Source organism: Pogoniulus pusillus, chromosome 22 (assembly GCF_015220805.1).
Source record: "Pogoniulus pusillus isolate bPogPus1 chromosome 22, bPogPus1.pri, whole genome shotgun sequence".
Classification (NCBI taxonomy): Eukaryota; Metazoa; Chordata; class Aves; order Piciformes; family Lybiidae; genus Pogoniulus; species Pogoniulus pusillus.
Genome location: NC_087285.1, coordinates 22,489,276 through 22,507,472, shown reverse-complemented (window position 1 = coordinate 22,507,472; position 18,197 = coordinate 22,489,276).

Sequence of the window (18,197 nt, the reverse complement as noted above, 5' to 3'; positions counted from 1 at the left end):
TAGCCCTGGGCAAACCTGTTCCAGTATTTTAGCACTCTTATTGTGAACAACTCCCGCCTGATGTCCAAACTCCTTCCTGATGTCTAAGAGGACATCAGATGTGAGGGTACTGGGGTTTATTGTCAGTAACCCCACTTGGAATATAGCCCAGGCTGTGATGTCTCCTGATACTGGTGAGGAAGTGAAATGAGCTTCACCCAGAGCTCTGACAAGGTCTCTACTGAACTGTGACAACTGCTGTTGGGAATGGATGTACAGTGTGGGGCTTAGGGTGAAACCCATGCAAATCAAACTCCTCCCTTGTCATTTGTTGCTTTATTAGTGTACAGATGTGGCAAAGCTGTTTAGGTTTGAGATCAGTTTAAGATAAATAACATTTAGATCCTGGGAGGTCTTTGCTGTAGAATATTCATATTTATTTACACACTCGTAGGGGAAAAAGTGAGTGCTCAGCAACTCCTGTCGCTGGGAGAGCTGCACCGCCCAGCACAGCCTGCAGCAGAGCAGTCCTGGGGCTTGGGGACCCCTGACAGGAGGAGGCTGGCTCTGGAACTGCTGTTTCTAGGGCAGTGCTCCTTTAGCCACGGTTTCTTGTTAACTCCCGCGGCATCCCACAGAGCTCTGAGTGCTTTTTGTCAGCCCTGCTGTGCCGCACTGCTGATAAAACAGAGCCCATGAGCAAGTGGCTTCTGCTTTCCTGCGCAGCGAGTGCTGACTTGGCAGCAGCCCCAGCGTGAAGTCCTGGCTCTGATGATGCCGTGGAGAGCTCTGCCATCCAGCTGCTCACCCTCCCTTGGGGCTTCCAGGTGCTGCCTTTGCCTCCAGCCCCCCTTGGTTTTGTCTGGATGCTGCTGGCTGAGCCCTGTGTGTGTCGGGCAGTGGTGCTGCTCTTCTGGGCTCTGCTTCACCTTGCAGGCCCCAGGGGTTGCTGTCAGTGTCCAGGCACCTTCTGCTTTCAGTCACTTTTTTGGGCAGGGTTCCCAGCATGAGTCTGGGGTCTGCAATGAACCTCCAGTGACCTCCACCTCCCTCTGGATCTCAGCTGCATCCCCAGCTCCCTGCAGAGCTGGGCAGGACAGCCCTGACCCCTGTGCTGCTGAGGAGCACTGACCTCCTGCACACAGCTCCTCATGCCTGCTCTGTGCTGCTGCCTCTGCCCAGCTCTTCTGCACCTGCACACTGGTGTGTGGTGCAGGCAGGATGCTGAGGGCCCTGAGGAGGGGTCCTGCAGTCTGAACTTCCCATCAAATTCATACTGCAAGGATTTAGTGACAGGCACTGGGCTGGGGCCAGGAAGCTCAGCCTAAGGCACTTTCTCAAGTCAAGAGCAATGTCAGCTCCTCCCTGAAGAAAAGTAGCTGGAGAGCAGGGTTTGAGTCTTCTCCAGGTGATGGCATTGCTGGGGCTGTGCTGCTCTGTGCTGAGAGGGGTCAAGCAGCTGCCCAGACAAGGGCTGCTCTTTATGGCTGGCTTCATACCTGCTCCCTGCCTTCTCTTGGCATGGTTAAAGGAGAGCAGTGAAGCTGGGGAAGGGTCTGAAGAACAGGGCAGTGAGGAGCAGCTGAGGGACCTAAGGTTCTTCATCCTGGAGAAGAAGAGGCTGAGAGGAGACCTCACTGCTCTCTGCAACTCCCTGAGAGATTGAAGCCAGGTGGGGTTTGGTCTTTTCTCCCAAGTAACAAATGATAGGACAAGAAGTGGTGTCCTCAAGGTGTGCTGGGGAGATTTAGTTTGGATGTTCAGAAGAATTTCTTCCCCAGAAGGGTTGTCAAGCCCTCAACCAGGCTGCCCAGGGCAGTGGTTGAGGCCAATGCCTGGAGGGATTGAAAAGCCAAGGAGATGAGGTGCTGAGGGAGATGGTTTAGTGGTGGCCTGGCCGTGCTGGGTCAATGTTTGGACTTGATGACCTGAAAGGTCTCTTCCAACTAAACCAATTCTGTGTTTTCTTTTGGGATTGCCTTGGAGCCTGCTCCCCAGCTGCTCTGGGTCAGCTCAGTGCCTGCTCCCTGTGCCTCTGCAAGGTCATACTTCACGGTGGAACTGCTACTCCTGGAAAATGGTCGCTTCCCTCTTCACCTCAAGCTTCATCTCATGTCCAGCAGCTGGCAGGTTAAATAATCTGGAGTCCCTTAGAGGTTGTGTGTGTCAAAGCTGGTTGTGTCTGGAAGCGTTTGGATAACATCAGCCTTGTCCTTGCAGGTAGCTGCCCTGTGCCCACCCAGACTCATGTCACTTAGGTCCTTCCCCACTGACCCAATCCATGGCATCTGGGAAATGCCATCCCTGGGAGACCACAGGAAATTAAAAAGCAAAAGCTCAAGGCTGAGGGAGCAGAGCAGAGGAGGTGTAAGCAGCCTGCTGCATGGTTGGGGTGGCTGCAGGCTGGAGATCACAGCTTCATGAGGCCCATCTCTGGCACAGGGCCAGAAAGGACCCTTCTCTTTTCCCAGGTCAGAGCTCAGGTCCAGCAAACCCAACGCCCTGCTGCAAGGGGCAGCACTGGCCCTGGGTGGGCTCTGGGGTGGGGTCCTGCAGCAGCTCTGCAAGAGGAGCACGTCAGGCTTGGCTGGTGAGCTACAGCTCTGCCCTCCTGCTCCGGAGCTCCTCCTGCCCTTCCTCCTCGCAGCTTTCCAGACTGGTGGCAGAGGCGTGATGGTGGAGTGGCTGAAGAGGTTGGTTTGGCTTCTTTTGCTGATTAACCTCTCTCCTCAGGGGCAGTTTGGGCAGTAGAAGGTTGACAGGGGTGTGTCCCCGGCCAGCAGCTTCCCGAGGCTGGAAGGACAGACTGATGTGGTGTTCAGATGCTTCCCTCCTGTCTGAAATGTCTTCGGCTCCAGGATGGGGCTGGAGGGATCACAGCATCCCTTGCTATGTATCCAAGCTGCTGTGCCACTGACTGCACCAGCTTCACTTTGAAGCCAGGGGGTTCAGCAGAGTGCAGCCACAGAGCAGGCTGCGCTAGGCTGGAGTTCCGTGTTGGTTTGTGTGCCGCAGCTGCCTGGCCCAGGGACAGGGGAGTCTGCAGCACCCCAAGGTTGAGGTGCCAGGCATGTTTTCTGGGCTTGCCCCAGTCCCTGCTCCAGCCTCTCCTGCTCAGCCTCGCAGTCTGTAGGTACTCAGCCCTGCTCTGCCTTTCCCTCATCCAGGATTGCTCCTCAGCCATGCAGACCCCGTGGTGAAAGCTCGGGGCTGGCTGCATCTCCTCTGGCCTCTTCAGCCTCGGCTTAATGAAGGGATGGCAATTAGCTGCAGCTAACGAGCTCCTCTGCACCAGCCACCCTCGTGGCTTTTCACACTGCCTTGCTCCAAGAAACAAATGCTTGTGGCTTGCCGGGAGCCGCAGCTGGGGCCGAGCCAGACGTGTGCGTGTCCTGGAGCAGGGCGCGCAGAGCGCCCGGGCGGAGCAGGGAGATGCTGGCAGCCCCGCAGAAGCAAGGCGGGCAGCGAGCAGGGCTGGGAGCTGTCCTGCTGACACCAAAGGCTGTGTTTACACGAGAGCTGCGTGTGCTGCGGAGCTGTCGCCCAGCTGGACCCTCTGCCGAGGAACTGACAACTCCTTTGAAATGGACTTTGGGACGAGTCCAGGCGCGGCTGCCAGCGGTCCTCTGGGTAGAGCCAGCCCAGCCGATGTGGGCTGCGGCGTGCTTGGAGCCCTGGGAAGGGTGCTCAGGAGGAGCAGAGAGCTGCGCTTCACCCTGCAGCGGGGCCGGACCGGCGGAGGGTGCGCAGAGGGGGATCAGCCCCGCAGCCCGAGCGCGCACCTCACTGTAGGAGCACTCAGCCATTCTTTGCTGTCGCAGTGCCAGGGTGACAAGTGCCACCCTCCCACCTGCACTCAGGTCACCTGAGGAAGCAAGGGCAAATCACAGATTGCATCAGGTTGGAAGGGACCCTCAAAGCTCATCTTGTCCAGCCCCCTGCAGTCAGCAGGGACATCTTTGACTAGATCAGGTTGCTCAGGCCCCCATCAAGTTTGACCTCGAATGTCTCCAGGAGTGGGGACTCCACTACATCCCTGGGCAACCTGTTCCAGTATTTCCCTACTCTCATTGTGAAGAACTTCCTCCTGATGTCTAAGGAGTGCCCTGCTACTCCGTGGAGCCAGCAGGGAAGCAGCACGTGGAGCATCCAGGCCCTTCCCAGGACGGATGGATCACCTCCAGTTTTTCAGCAGGTCACTCTGGCATCTGTTGGGGGCTGTTGCAAGCTGTGTTCCCTGCTGCCACCTCAGGTATGCACAGAGCAAAGCTCCTTGGGTGTAGAGCTGTCTCCCAGATGATAGCTATGCTGTGGGACCTGCTGGCTCAGGTCTAGTTCAGCCTGGGAACTGGAAGGGAGAACTGGGACAGGAGCAGGATCTCTGGCTGGGATGGGTTACAGGAGAGCCAAGAAGACAAAAGCAGCAAACTGAAAGAGCTCTCTGCAGCTCTGCCATTAGTTGTGACAGGAGAAAGAGCACCAAGTTCTCAAGCTCGTTGAGCAGAGCAGCAGGACGAGGGTAGAGCACTGCTTGCTGGTCTAGTCTCAGTGGAGAGAGGGGATCCCAAGCCCAGCAGCTGGGGGGGGTTTGCTGTACCCAGGCGCTGGGCTCTGAGAGGGGCTCGTCAGCAAAGGTGAAAACTAATCTCTCTTGATTTTCAAGGGGAAAATGAGCTTCATGGCTGGGCCATTGGTTTGTTATGGTTTGGCTTTGTTCCCCCCAAGAAGAGGAGGACTTTTCTTGTTTGCTGTAGCAGAGCAGAGCCCCAAGTCCCACAGCCCTATAAACACAGGTCACGTCTCGTTCTCGCTCCGGGTGTGCTTTCCTCCCCAGCACACCATCTCCTGCTCCATCTGCTGCTGCCCACTCTGGAGATTTGTTTTTTCAGCAAGGAGCTTATGTGGGCCATGAATGCTCAGCCAGCATTTCTGTGTGTAATTAATTGGCTGGGGAGCCCACCAGAAGTGGGATGTTTATGGGCACAGGGCTCTTATAATGTTCACTTCTGAGCCTTGGTTCCTCTGGTCTGGATTGTAAACTTTGCTTATCAGCAGGCTTCACATGTTAATTATCCTGTGGCACTGGGAGAAGAGCATGAGAGGGTGAATTACTTAGGCACGGGGTTCAGATGCTCCAGTCTGGTCTGGCTGGCTAGAAGAGAGGACTGCTGCGTGGCAGAGAGGGAGCCATGTGAGCTGGCATCTGCGTGTCTTGGGCTGAGCCTCATGCCATGCACTCCTGGAACTTGCTTCCAGGAGATGCCTCGTCTGGGAGTCGTGAGGAAGAACACCTGTAGGATGAGATTTGCCACTGTTCCCCCTGGGGTGCTTTAAATCTTGAGGTGCTTTGAAAAGGAATCCCACTCAGCACCAGTCTGCAAGTTTAAGAGCTGCAATGCCTTTGAAAACCAGGGCCGTGTGGCTCCAGGGTTTGATGGGAGCTGCTGGGACTTAGCACCTGGGGACTGGGGCCACTGGCAGAGTGCCTGGGTGAGAGAGCCTAGAATGGCATTGCTGGGAGGGGTGGAAAGAGCAAAGAGGGGAATTTTTTCAGCTCTCCCAGTCCCTTCCTGGCCCAGAGATGCTATAAATATCCTGCCAAGCCCTGCCACACCACTGCCTTCCAGCTCCAGGGATGGTTGGTGCTTACCTTTGCCCTCTGGCTTGAAGGGCCTAGAGCCCCGAGCCTTTGGCGCCCCCAGGGACAGCCCTCTTGGCCCAGACACTGCTTGGGAGAGCTGTGGGGCTGGCAGAGTGCGTGCTGAAGGTGCAGGAGCCTGCTGCTGCCTCTGTGGTGGTTCTCTCCCAGGTGAAGCCTGGCAGAGCCCTGGACAGGTCAGCAGTGTTTAACGCAGCAGCCCAAACGTGCAGCACATTCCTGGCACTTTTCCCTTTATTAATTAAAAACCTCTTTAAAACACTCTGCCTTCCACCTTGGAGCAATAAATTTCCACCTTGAGGAAATAGTTTCCTTGCTGTGTTCCATACAGAGCCGTTCTGTTAGCTGCAGCCCCTGCTTTGGGCAGGCCCCATGCAGCCCTCCTGTGCTTTCAAAATAGACTTTAGAAATGCTGAGTTGTGCTGAGAGGGGAGAAGAAGAAATCTGCCTTTAAAAGAGATGAGTGTACATATTTGGGGCTAATGCTGGTGTTGTTTACTACCTGGGCAGGCTGTGAACCACAAAGCTCCTTCTTAATAAAGGCTGGCAGGACTCCACAGAGCTTCCTGAAGCAGCTGGAGGAGCCGTGGCTAGCAAAAAGGAGGTGATGGTCCTGCATGGGAGGCACCCACCAGCCTGGGAGGGTCTCACAGCCCTCTTCTCACCCCCTGCTCTGGGTGGCTGTTTCTCTTTATGACCAGGAGCTCAAACCTGCCCAGCACTGTGACATAACCTGGGAAGAATGTTCCCTGATTTGGGGGCTGAAGGGCTGTTGTTACTCTTCTAGTCCTGAGATCTTCCTGCTGGGAGACCTGCTTGGTGGTCTGAGGGTGCCGGTTGGACTGGCTGATCTCAGAGGCCTTTGCCAGCTGAAACAGCTCTGTGGTTCTGTCTTTCTCTGTGCAGGGACACCTGGAGATCTCCACTGGTTCCTCCAGGAATTTGTGCCAAACTTGGTGGCTTTGAGGCTGGTCCAGTTTGGGCTTTCTGAGGTGGTTCTGCAGTCTGTCTGCCATGGATGCTGCCCTTCCTTGCTGACCCAGGTGTGGTGTGGTGGGACAATGACCTGGAGCAGGCAAGGCTTGCACAAGTAAGGAACTGCTGCAGGAGTCCTCGAGCTGTTAGAAGCTGGGGCTGTTGGCAGCCTGAGGAAACCTTTGTGTGCTCACAGCCTGGACCCTGCCTCTCCTGGGCTGGTCCCCAGCAGTGTGTACAGCAGGGGCAGGGAGGGGATTCTGCCTCTCTGCTGTGCTCTGCTCAGACCCCCTGCAGTGCTGAGACAGCTCTGGAGCCCTTAGTACAGCACAGACAGGGACCTCTGGAGCAGAGCCAGAGGAGGCCACAGCAGTGCTGGCAGGGCTGGCAGGGCTCTGCTGTGAGGCCAGGCTGGGAGAGTTAGGGGTGTTCAGCCTGGAGAGGAGAAGGCTGCAGGAGACCTTCTGGTGGCCTTTCAGTGCTTAAAGGCACTGATCAGAAAGCTGGGGACAGAGTTTTGGTCAGGGCCTGTTGTGACAGGACCAGGGCTGATGGTCTGCCCAGAAAGAGGGAGAAGGTTGGACTGGAGGTTCTTGAAGGTCTCTTCCAGCCAGGTGCATTCTGTGATTCTGTCATTTGGGCTGGATACAAGGAAGACATTTCTCCTCTGAGGGTGCTGAGACCCAGGCCCAGGTTTCCCAGAGGTGGGAGCTGTCCCATCCCTGGACAGCTGTCCCATCCCCTCCCATTCCAAGTGAGGCTGTCTGCAGCTCTGAGCAACCTGCTGCAGTTGCAGCTGTCCCTGCTCGGTGCAGAGGGGTTGGACTGGATGAGCTTGAGAGGTTTCTTCCCACCCAAACTATTCTGACTCTGAGGTGGCCCAGGAAGGCTGTCTCCTGTCACATCCCCAGCCCTGCTTCCTAGCCTTCATCCCTGCCCAGCATCTCCCTCACCTGCAGTTACACACTGGTCCTTCCTCTGCAGGTTTCACAGAGCCTTGGCAGGAGAGGGCAGGCAGTGAGGTGTGTCCTCACCCTGCTGCTCTCACTGACATCTGGGTTTGCTGGTTTGGGACACAGAAGGTGTGGAGAGCCCAAAACTGGGCGTTGGAAACTTCTCACTCTCCAGCAGCCCTAAGTGCAGCAGCATTTTCCAGCCCATCTCAGCCAAATGAGAAGCTGCAGATTTTGGAGAGCTGCTGAAGAAGCTCAGCTCCTGCTCCAGATCTCTGGGAATATTTGCTCTGGTGGACAAAGTTCCCTACCCAGTACTGGAAATTCTGAGGGGAAAAGGTCTCTGAAGCTGACAGCAAGGAGAGCTGCAGCAGCTGGTGGGACCTGGAGCTGAGAGGAGCAGAGACTGTGCTCGGTCTTGGAGAAAGAGGGAAAAGAAGAGGCAGATTGCAGAGGGCTGTGAGTTATGCTGTGGTTTGGAACAGACCTCTGCTCTGCTGAAATGCATTTGCAGGTTGATGGTTGGACAGGCTGCCAAGGCCAGATGGATGGTTATGGGTTTGGGAGCAGCCATGTGGTCATGGGAGCATGGATCGTGTGGGCTGCAGCAGCTCAGCGAGTCCAACCCCCACGCCAGCAGCACCGCGGCCGCCGAGCCGTGTCCCAGCTGCGCTGGCTGCGCGGGGGTGGTGACCCCACACCTCTGCCGTGTTCAGGCACTGAAGACAGTGCAGTGTGAGCCGCTGGAGCGAGGACTGCCTGTCCTGCAGCCCCTCTGCTCACCCTGCCTTCCTGCAGCCCCTCTGCTCGCCCTGCCTGTCCTGCAGCCCCTCTGCTCACCCTGCCTTCCTGCAGCCCCTCTGCTCGCCCTGCCTGTCCTGCAGCCCTTCTGCTCGCCCTGCCTGTTCCTGCAGCCCCTCTGCTCACCCTGCCTGTCCTGCAGCCCCTCTGCTCACCCTGCCTGTCCTGCAGCCCCTCTGCTCGCCCTGCCTGTCCTGCAGCCCCTCTGCTCACCCTGCCTTCCTGCAGCCCCTCTGCTCACCCTGCCTGTCCTGCAGCCCTTCTGCTCGCCCTGCCTGTCCTGCAGCCCTTCTGCTCGCCCTGCCTGTCCTGCAGCCCCTCTGCTCATCCTGCCTGTTCCTGCAGCCCCTCTGCTCACCCTGCCTGTTCCTGCAGCCCCTCTGCTCACCCTGCCTGTCCTGCAGCCCCTCTGCTCACCCTGCCTGTCCTGCAGCCCTTCTGCTCACCCTGCCTGTTCCTGCAGCCCCTCTGCTCGCCCTGCCTGTCCTGCAGCCCCTCTGCTCATCCTGCCTGTTCCTGCAGCCCCTCTGCTCGCCCTGCCTGTCCTGCAGCCCCTCTGCTCGCCCTGCCTGTCCTGCAGCCCCTCTGCTCACCCTGCCTGTCCTGCAGCCCTTCTGCTCACCCTGCCTGTTCCTGCAGCCCCTCTGCTCACCCTGCCTGTCCTGCAGCCCCTCTGCTCACCCTGCCTGTTCCTGCAGCCCCTCTGCTCACCCTGCCTGTCCTGCAGCCCCTCTGCTCGCCCTGCCTGTCCTGCAGCCCCTCTGCTCGCCCTGCCTGTCCTGCAGCCCCTCTGCTCGCCCTGCCTGTCCTGCAGCCCCTCTGCTCACCCTGCCTTTAGCAAATGGCACTTCTAAATGCTCACTTCGGGATGCTTTGCCGGAGATCCTTCTCGCCTTTGGGCCAGAGAATTGCTGTTCCAGGGCTGGGCTAAGTGACCAATCTGGGTTGGTGCTTTGGATCCCACCCCCAAGGGCTGGGGTGGGGATCCTCGAAGAGCTGCAGGCCCTGCCTGCCTGGGTGAGACCCCCTCCCTTGGGACACCTCATCCTTTGGGACAGCTCCTGCACATCCACTATAAGTATGCTGAGGATCCCAGGCAAGCCCATTCCCATCCCTCAGCTGAGGCAAAGCCTGTGGAGGGGTCTGCAGGTGGCAGTGCCAAGTGTCACCTTGTCACTATCTGTGTTTACTTCCTGGGCTCCTTCTTTTTTCATAGCACAGAATCACTCAAGGTGAAGATTTCAGTGAGCTGCTGGATGCCATTTGTTTGTGCCAGTCTGTTATCACCATCCTGGGGAGCTTTTGTTTCACCACCCTGTTTATGGGTTTGGATCTGCCACTGCTGGACCTCCAGGGTGCCACCCTGAGCAAGAGCGTGCCGGTGAGCCAGTGACTACAAGAGATGTTCCAGGTTCCAAAAGCAGATGGCTTTTGGATGTGAGGAATTGCTTTCCTAGGAGGAATGGACATTTGGAGGTTGTTCTCCCTGGGGAAATTGCTCCTGGTCTGTGCACAAGCAGTGTGGAGAGCCTGGGAAGGTACCAGCGTGCAGCACATGTTGGGAACGGGACTGCTTCCCTCCCCCTCAGCAGGGCTGTGCTGATGTGGGATCGGTGCCCCCCCACAGGTGGGCTCAGGGTTCCTGCTGGCAAATTCCCCATCCTCCATCACTTCTCCATTGCACTCCAGCCATGGGGCTCACAGAGCCCTGGCTGTGCCCTGGCTGCATGACCTTAAGCAAGGCTCCATCCTCCTGGTCTGGCTCTCATGCTCCACCTGTCAGCATCCCTGGGAGAGAGGTGAGAGCACATCCCAGATCTGTGGGGGCAGTGGGGTTGGAGGGCAGGGGAGGACCTGCCTTACAGCAGCAGTCCAGACTGGCCTGAGCTTTGCCTCAGCAATGGACTTCTCTGAGTCATGTTGAGGGAAGGACAAACCCCAGGCAGTGAGTCTGAGCCTTGTGACCAGAACAACCTCCTGCAGATCCCCCGGATGGAGGCTGCTGAGCTTTACATGTCTTGGGTTGACCCTAATGGGATGCAAGCCTGTGGTCACAGCAAGGGGCCTATTGCTGAACACCCTGCAGTCTGGCTTGGAGTCCAGGAAAAGTTCCCTGAGTAACAAAATTCCCTTTTACACCATTCCCTAGGTGCCTGCAGTTGGAGCCTCTGCCTTATTCCCCTGCCCCAGTACTTTGCATGCAATGATGGGGACTGGTGCCCCTGGAAATGTGGGACTGTGTCCTGGGCTGCCAGTCCTGGGTTGCACTTCTGCCAGTCCTCTCTCATCTTTTGGGAGACAACTACTAGGATGAGAGGAATGGATGGAAGCTTGAGGAGGGCAGATCTAGACTGGAGATGAGGAAGAAATTCTTGACAGTGAGGGTGGTGAGACACTGGCACAGGTTGCCCAGGGAGGATGTGGATGCCCTCTCCCTGGAGGTGTTCAAGGCCAGTTTGGATGAGGCCTTGAGCAACCTGTGCTGGTAGGAGGTGTCCCTGCAGGAGATTGGAACTGGATGAGCTTTGAGGTGCCTTCCAAGCCAGACCTGAATCTGTGAAGAACCTGCAGGATCAGGTTGGCATCAGGCAGACTGTTTGGAGTCTTTCCATTGCTCAGTGCCCTGCTGGGACACTCGCAGGGGCTGCAGCTCTCCGTGTGCCTCAGACATGGCACTGCCCATTGCAGATGGTGGTCTTGTCACCAGCTCTTCTCTTGCTGTAGGCTGCAACATCACTATCAAGAACATCCTGGCATAATGAGAGAGGCTGAGGAGGTCATGAAAGGAAAACCTTCCTTGGCAGAAAGTTTGGCAGAGCATCTGATCAGATGTTCCAGTATTGGTGGTACTTAGGCAGAACATGGTCCTTGGTGGCTGCTGGAGCTCTGCTGGCGACCTCCTCCTCTACTCTTCACTCAAATAAGCCTAAAGTGTTTATGACTGAAAATAGACAATACCTGCTCTGCTTTCTGCTCCCTGACCAAGTGGAAGCACAGCAGGCAGCACTGATGAGACACATCACCCCTGAGAGCTGGAGAAACTGTGGGCTGGGAGAGGATCACAGCCTGGGTCCTTTTCCTGGAAACCTTGTGGCCAGGCTGGGATTAGAGCCCAGGCTTCTGGAGCTCTCCCTGCCAGCTCCCTCTTTCTAAGTTCAAGCAGTCTCAGCATCACAAAGGGGCTGCTCTGAGTCTGGGCAGGCAGCCCCGTGCTGAGGAAGTGGATGGTGACACCTGACCGCAGCAGCCTCTCTCTGTGCTCCGATGCTGATTAGCATCTTGGCAGGACTCGCTGGGCTTCTCCTGGCAGCGTAAATGCAAACACACCCACACGGCTTTGGGTAACCAGAGAAGGGGACACCTGCGGAGCAGCAGCTGTTCCCCAGCACGGTGCAGGATGTTCCAGTACAGACCTGCAGCCCCAAAGCCTGGGCATGATGTCTGTGATGGTGGCAATCCATCTGCTTGAGATGATGAGGAGCAAGCCACCCTGACCCCTCCCTGGTCATGCAGGTAGCAGGCACTGGCAGAATGGAGCTGATTGCTGAGCTCTGCTCAGCCCCCGGCACAGTCCCTCAGCAGCAGGTTATGGCAGGAACCCAGAAATGAGCTTTGGGGGTGATGAAAGGGAGGAGAGTGCTGGATTTGGGGGTCGTGGGTCTTTCCATGCTACATGAGGTGGGAAGAAGGGTAGGTGCCTTGTGGTAGGGTCACTGGGAGCTTGCAGCAGCTCCTCAATGGTGAGCAGGCAGGCTCAAGTCTTTGACAACCTGGACATGAGGCTGCCCCAAGTGTTGCCTCTGGTAGCACCAGGCATTGAGTTTTTTCCCCGTCCCCACACTTCTGATGTGATTATTCCTTTCCATGGTCACTGCCACCACCAGTGGCTGCTCAGCACTGCCAGGGGAACATCCAGGTAATACCATCTGTACTCCTCTGCCACAGCCCCCAGGAGTAAAGTAAGTGCAAGGCTACACGAGCAGTGTCTAAAGAGAAGGAAAATGAAGGCAGAAATTCTTTACCCTGAGGGTGCTGAGAGCCTGGCCCAGGTTGCCCTGAGAGGTGGTGGGAGCCTCATCCCTGGGACCAGTGCAGGTCAGGTTGTTTGAGGCTCTGAGCAGCCTGCTCCAGTTGCAGATGGCTGTGGCCACTGTGAGAGGTCAGACTGGAAAGTCTTTAAAGGTCTCTCCCAACCCAAACCCTTCTGTGAATTTATGACTGAGACTCCTGGACAGATCCCTATGGAGAGGGCTGAGTAGAGTTTGCAGAGCTCTCTGCTCTCATGGTCTTTCCTGCCTCTCACCAACCCCAGGGAGCTCCTCTCCGTGGATCTCCAGCGCCTGCCTTGCCCACACCAGCCCTGGCTTGCAGTTTGCAGTCGGTTTGAGCCCCAAAGCCTTTGTCCAAGGCGATCGGTGTGAGGGTTCTGAGAGCTGCTGCCAGGAGCTCCTCGTAGAAGGGTGAGTGAGACCCCAGCAGCCGGAGCTGCTGCTCAGCTTCACCTTCTCGGCGGCAGCGGTGCTGTGCTTTGTGAGGGATGTCCCCTGCGACGGGAACGCAGGCGGTGCTGCTAGCGGCCGTGGCCCCTTTGGGCGAGAGGTGAGCTGAGAGCCAGCTCTGCTCTGCCGGCTGCAGCACAGTGGTGGGACGTGGAGTGACCATCCCCCGGCACTGCCCTCCCCTGCACAAGTGCTGCCTGCACGCCCCTGCCGCGCAGCCTCCAGGCTGTGCCTGTGCATTCATTTGCTCACTCACGGTGCATGCGTTTTTCTCCTCCGGTTTGCTTTCGCAGAGGCACCCCAGCTCTGTGCCCACGCACACCCCCTGCCAGCCGTGGGATAGGACAGCACCACCGGTAATTGTATCTGAAGGGCGGGCTGGCTCCTGCACTCGCTTCAAGGTCAGGGCCAGACTGCTGGAAGCAAATGCCAACCCTGGAAATGATTTTTGCAGGCTTCAAAGCTGATAATGCCAAGGCTGAAAGGCCTTTGCCTATGTGAGTTAGCAGATCCCTCTGCCAAGGGTGTGACTGAGATCTCAGCATCGCCGGCTGAATTTGGCTCACACCACAGCAGGTGCCACTGAACTGGGACGCTTCCTGCAGTGTTTGTGTTTGAGTGAGTGCCAGAGGTACCTTGCCCACTGCCAGCGCCTGTCCCGCAGTGGTGGGTGCAGAGGGTGCCCAAAACCGCAGGGCTGGCTCTCACCAGCAGCACTGCAGCTGCAGCAGCACCCTGCCAGGCATCTCCAGCTCGGGGCACGCTGGCTTTCATTATTGCAATGGAAAGATGAAGCTGTGGTGCAGTGTGGAAAACAAGCCCTGTGCTCATAGGAAGAGCCTAGGCAGGCCGAAACGGGGATCTGTGAGGGATGGAGACCACAGGACAGCAACCAGCTTGGAGAGCACTGGTCATAAAAGACCTGGGGGTATTGTGCAGCTGAAAATAAAGCTCTAGTAGCAGGGAAGGGCAGAGTGCTGGTGGTGAGCAGTGCAGAGGCCACCAGTCACAGGCAGCCACCACAAAAGGTGGAGAGTGCTAAAATCCTCTTGTCCTGCCCATGGGTTTCCACTTCCACATCCCACCTGAAAAATGGCAGTGTGCTCCAGCTGCTCTATTCTTGTGGCCTTGCTGGTTAGCCAGAAGCATTGCTGCTTTGGAAGGAGCCTCTCTGCCTCTTGTCTTGGTGCTGAAGATGTGCCAAGGAGCCCCGGAGCTGCAGAGGACTGTGGTGAGGTGAGTGCCCTGGGTGGCATTTTAGGTGCCAAAAGCCCCAGTGCTGGGACTGGGAGCAGCCAGGCTGCTGCAATGGCACAGGGGCAGGGCAGCATGTGGGGATGGCGGAGGCTTGCTGGGGGTGCCAGAGAAGCTGTCCTAGGGGGCAGCTTCCCAACTGTGCTTCCTTACTGTGGGTCAGGGCTCTGCCCTGAGTGGCTCCTGACAAGGGCATTTGAGGGCTGTTTTTTCCCACAGAAGCCTTTCCTCTGGCTTTCCATGGGGCACTCTTCCTTGGACACCTCAGTGCCTTTCTCACCCTGAGCTTGTGTCCCAGTGAAGGTTTTTCTTGCTGTCAGGTTTGCCCTGCACCTCTGCACACCTTTGAGCAGGCTGGCATGGACCAAGAGCTGCTGGAACACCTTGAGAAACACCCTGAATGTGCCAGAGCATTGCCTGACCCTTTTGGCCAGGCTGGGCAGAGTCAGCCCTTGGCCAAGGCCTTTGGTTTTTGAAAGGTGCCAGCAGCCTTTCTGGCACCCACCATGAGGGTGATGCTGCCACTTGGCCTTTTTTATGGGGAGACACAAATGTGCCATGGGGATTCTCAGCAAGGAAACCTCATGTATTCATGGAGGAAATTGAGGCACTTTGTGAATTGTCTTCTCCTGCTCTTTGGACTGATGTAAGTGAGGAACAAGCCAAAAAAAAAACCACAGAGAAGGCTGCTTCAGTGTGAACTGAGCCTCACCAAACAGAAAGGGGAGGCCTTTTTGCCAGGCTTCTCCTCAGAAGCTCAGTGACACACAATGTTCATGCAGTGTTTTGCCTCTCCTAAATGCAGGCTTGACATTAATTGATTGCAGGTTTGCTGAGTGGAGTGGGGCAGCTCTTTGCAGTGTGCACATAAAGGAGTGCTGGGGATCACTGAGGGGCTCAGTGCCACTGCTGGGACACCTACACGGGTTGCTGCCCTCAGTGCTGGAGCACGCTGCTCTGAGCACACAGTACTGCCGAGGCATGTCACCATAAGCTGGGGCTCTGCCACCCCAGCCCGACCCAAGTGGGCTCTGACTCCAAGGCTGGTCCAAGCAGGGCTTACCCAGCCTAGCGCTGTTTGTGTGCAGAGCCTCTGAAACCTCTCTGACCAGCCTGAAGTGGAGTGTAAAGTACTTGCTGGGACCTGGCTGGAGTCCAGGGAACTGTCTCAGTCTCCCCCCTCCCTCTTTTTGCTCGTGGGACCGTTTAGAAAAGGCAGCACCCACTTTAAACAGTGATGGAAAGGAATCAGTGCAGTTCACTGCTGTTTACATAGCACTGGGAGCTTGCGAGGCTTTGCAGAGACAAATATTAATGGTTTCCACTGGAGTGCTGAAAATGTTGCCATGGTCCAGGAACGTGAGCTGGCTGCTGAGCCTCCAGTGCTGCTTTAGCTGAGCACTAGCCCCGTGGGCCGTGCTGGGAGAGCCAGAGGAGCTGGTGGCCTTGGTGTGTCCCACCGTTATGGTCCCTCTAGCAGCTCGGAAACAGCCTCCTGCCCATTCTGCTGAAGTTGAACTGCCAAACCCAGTGTCTGTGTCTAAGCAAACTCCTGCCTCTTGCTGATTGCCTCCACTTCCTGATGCCCAGCTTGGAGTTGCTGGGTGGGCAGATCACAGGGCAGCGTGCCCAGGCTTGGAGAAGGCTGCTTCCCCACTGCCCCATGGCTGCCCTGCAGACCTCTGCCTAGCTTCACTGCATGCTTCTGGCACAGCTTTTTGGAAGTGTGGCCCGTTTGGTTTGGACATGGCGTGAGTCAGACTCTGCTCCTCTGAAGCAGGGGAATTCGTGCCTGGGTGGAGATGTGAGGGGCATCTGGTGCCATGTGTAGTGCCTTGTTCTCCTCGCTGATGGAGGAGTGGGGAGTGAACAGGAGCAGGCCCCCAGGGCACAGGCCTGGTCCCCCTGTTACGCTCATCCTCGCACGAGTCTGGCAGGGGACTCAGGTGTGGGTTTGCTGTTCTGTTGCACAGCAGGATCCTGCACCTGTGAACTGCTCTTAATCACTTCCTAAGTTACAGCCAGGGTGGTGGAGACCTTCCCCTAGAACTGCAGAGGACTTTGCTCAGCACAAGTCCCTGCCCACCATGGCTCTCCTGTCTCTGTGTGCTGCTGTGTGACCATGCACTGCATACCTGTGACTGGGGATGGGGTTTGCACACCCCTTGACCTGCTCTCCACAGTTGCCTGTGCCATTTTTCTTTCCAGCCTGTGCCCACCACAAGCTGAAAATGAATTGAGGCTCGAGGTTTAGTTTAGGAAGAAATCCTTGACAGTGAGGGTGGTGAGACGCTGGAACAGGTTGTGGATGCCCTCTCCTTGGAGGTGTTCAAGGCCAGGTTGGATGTGGCCTTGAGCACCCTGGTCTAGCAGGAGGTGTCCCTGCCCATGAAAGGAGGCTGGAAGTGGATGGTGCCCAAGGTCCCTTCCAACCACCCCATTCTGTGATTCTGAATCCCAGCATGGGCAGCTCACTCATGTGCTACAGCCACAGCACTCATTGCTGCTCCTCTTCCACCCTGCTTTGCCAGCTGGGTTGGAAGCAATGGCAAAGCAAATGATAGATGGGAGCCAAGCCCATGTGAGCATCAGTTCCTGCAGCATCTAGACTCTGCTTTGAAGCTCCCCACTCAGAACCCTCTGTGATCCCTGGGGATTACCACCAGCCTGCTCCCCGTCCGAGTGCCAGCGTTACAAAACAGGAGCGCGGCACTCGTCTGCCGGCTTGGCAAGCCAGCCCTGCCCAGCAGGTTATGGGGGTGCTGGGAGGCATGCTGCTGAGAGAGGCTGCATGGCTGCTGCTGCTGCCGCTCCAGCTCCGGCTGGAACGAGGGTGGGACCAATCTGACCTCATTAACCAGCTCTGGCAAATTCTGAAACCAAAGCTGCAATGTCTGAAAGGTAGCATTTAAAGAAGGGGAAATGGATTGGTGAGGATAGAGGAGTTTGGAGGCTTTCTGCACACAGAGCAGACTGGACCCTTCTGGAGGACTCTCCTGAGTGCTGGATGTGTGCCCCTGCACGGCTGCAGGCCCTGAGCAGTGTAGTTACAGACTGCTTTGGGTTGGAAGGGCCCTTTAAAGGTCATCCAGTCCAACCCCCCCTGCAGCACCAGGCATGTCTACAACTAGAGCAGGTTGCTCAGAGCCCCATCAAGCCTGACCTGGAATTTCTCCAGGGATGGGGCCTCCACCACCCCTCTGGGCAGCCTGTTCCAGGGAGGGAAATGCGTTAGATGTGAGGAGCTGAAGGCAGGGTGCAAGGCCTGGGGAAGGGCTGCTTGGAGAGACATTGCAGGTTGGGCTTTGGTGGTGGTGGAAGGATAAACATGATCTCAGATGGTGGTGACAGGGGAAAAGGCAGCAGATGCTCAGGACAAAGTAGGGGTTTGCTGGTTATTTCCATTTCATGGCATCACCTGGAAGCATCTTCCAGCACCACCTAACCAGGAGGCACCAAGAGAGATGCCAGGGCAGGCTGTGCTCTTCAGGCTGTGGAGCAGATGTTTCGTGCTAGTGAGGAGCAATTCCCAGCTCAGCAAGGTCTCACAGACACCATGTCCACCTCCAAGGGGCTTGCATTCCTCCTGGGAATGCTGCACATCCCCGCAACTGTTAAGCTGAGCAGGGGAAGTTTCCCAGAGGCTCATGATGCCAGGACCCATAACTGCCTTGGCAGGGGCAGCCACAGCTGTTCAGACCTGTCCTCGCGTGAGTCAGAGTGGAAGTGCTGGAGTCAGGGGACAGCTCAGAGCAGAGATGCAAGGCTGGGAGCTGCTTTCAGAGCTTTTTGCTTCCTTCAGTGCAAGACTGAAGAACATTAGTGAGGGAGCAAGAGAGTCTCCAGCAGCCTCAGACGCTGCCTGCAGCCCAGTGCCTGGCACAAGGCAGGCAACACCAGGAGCCTCGCTGCCCACAGTAGATGGAACTGTGTCTGGGGCCTCCAGAACAGCAATGCCATGGCAGGGAAAGCAGCTGTGCAGTTTGTGGGTGAGCCCTGGCACCAGTGATGAGTCTCATGAGCTGTTCAGGCTGTGTCTTGTAGAGGTGGTGTTTGTCTGGCAGGTGCCATCCTGCT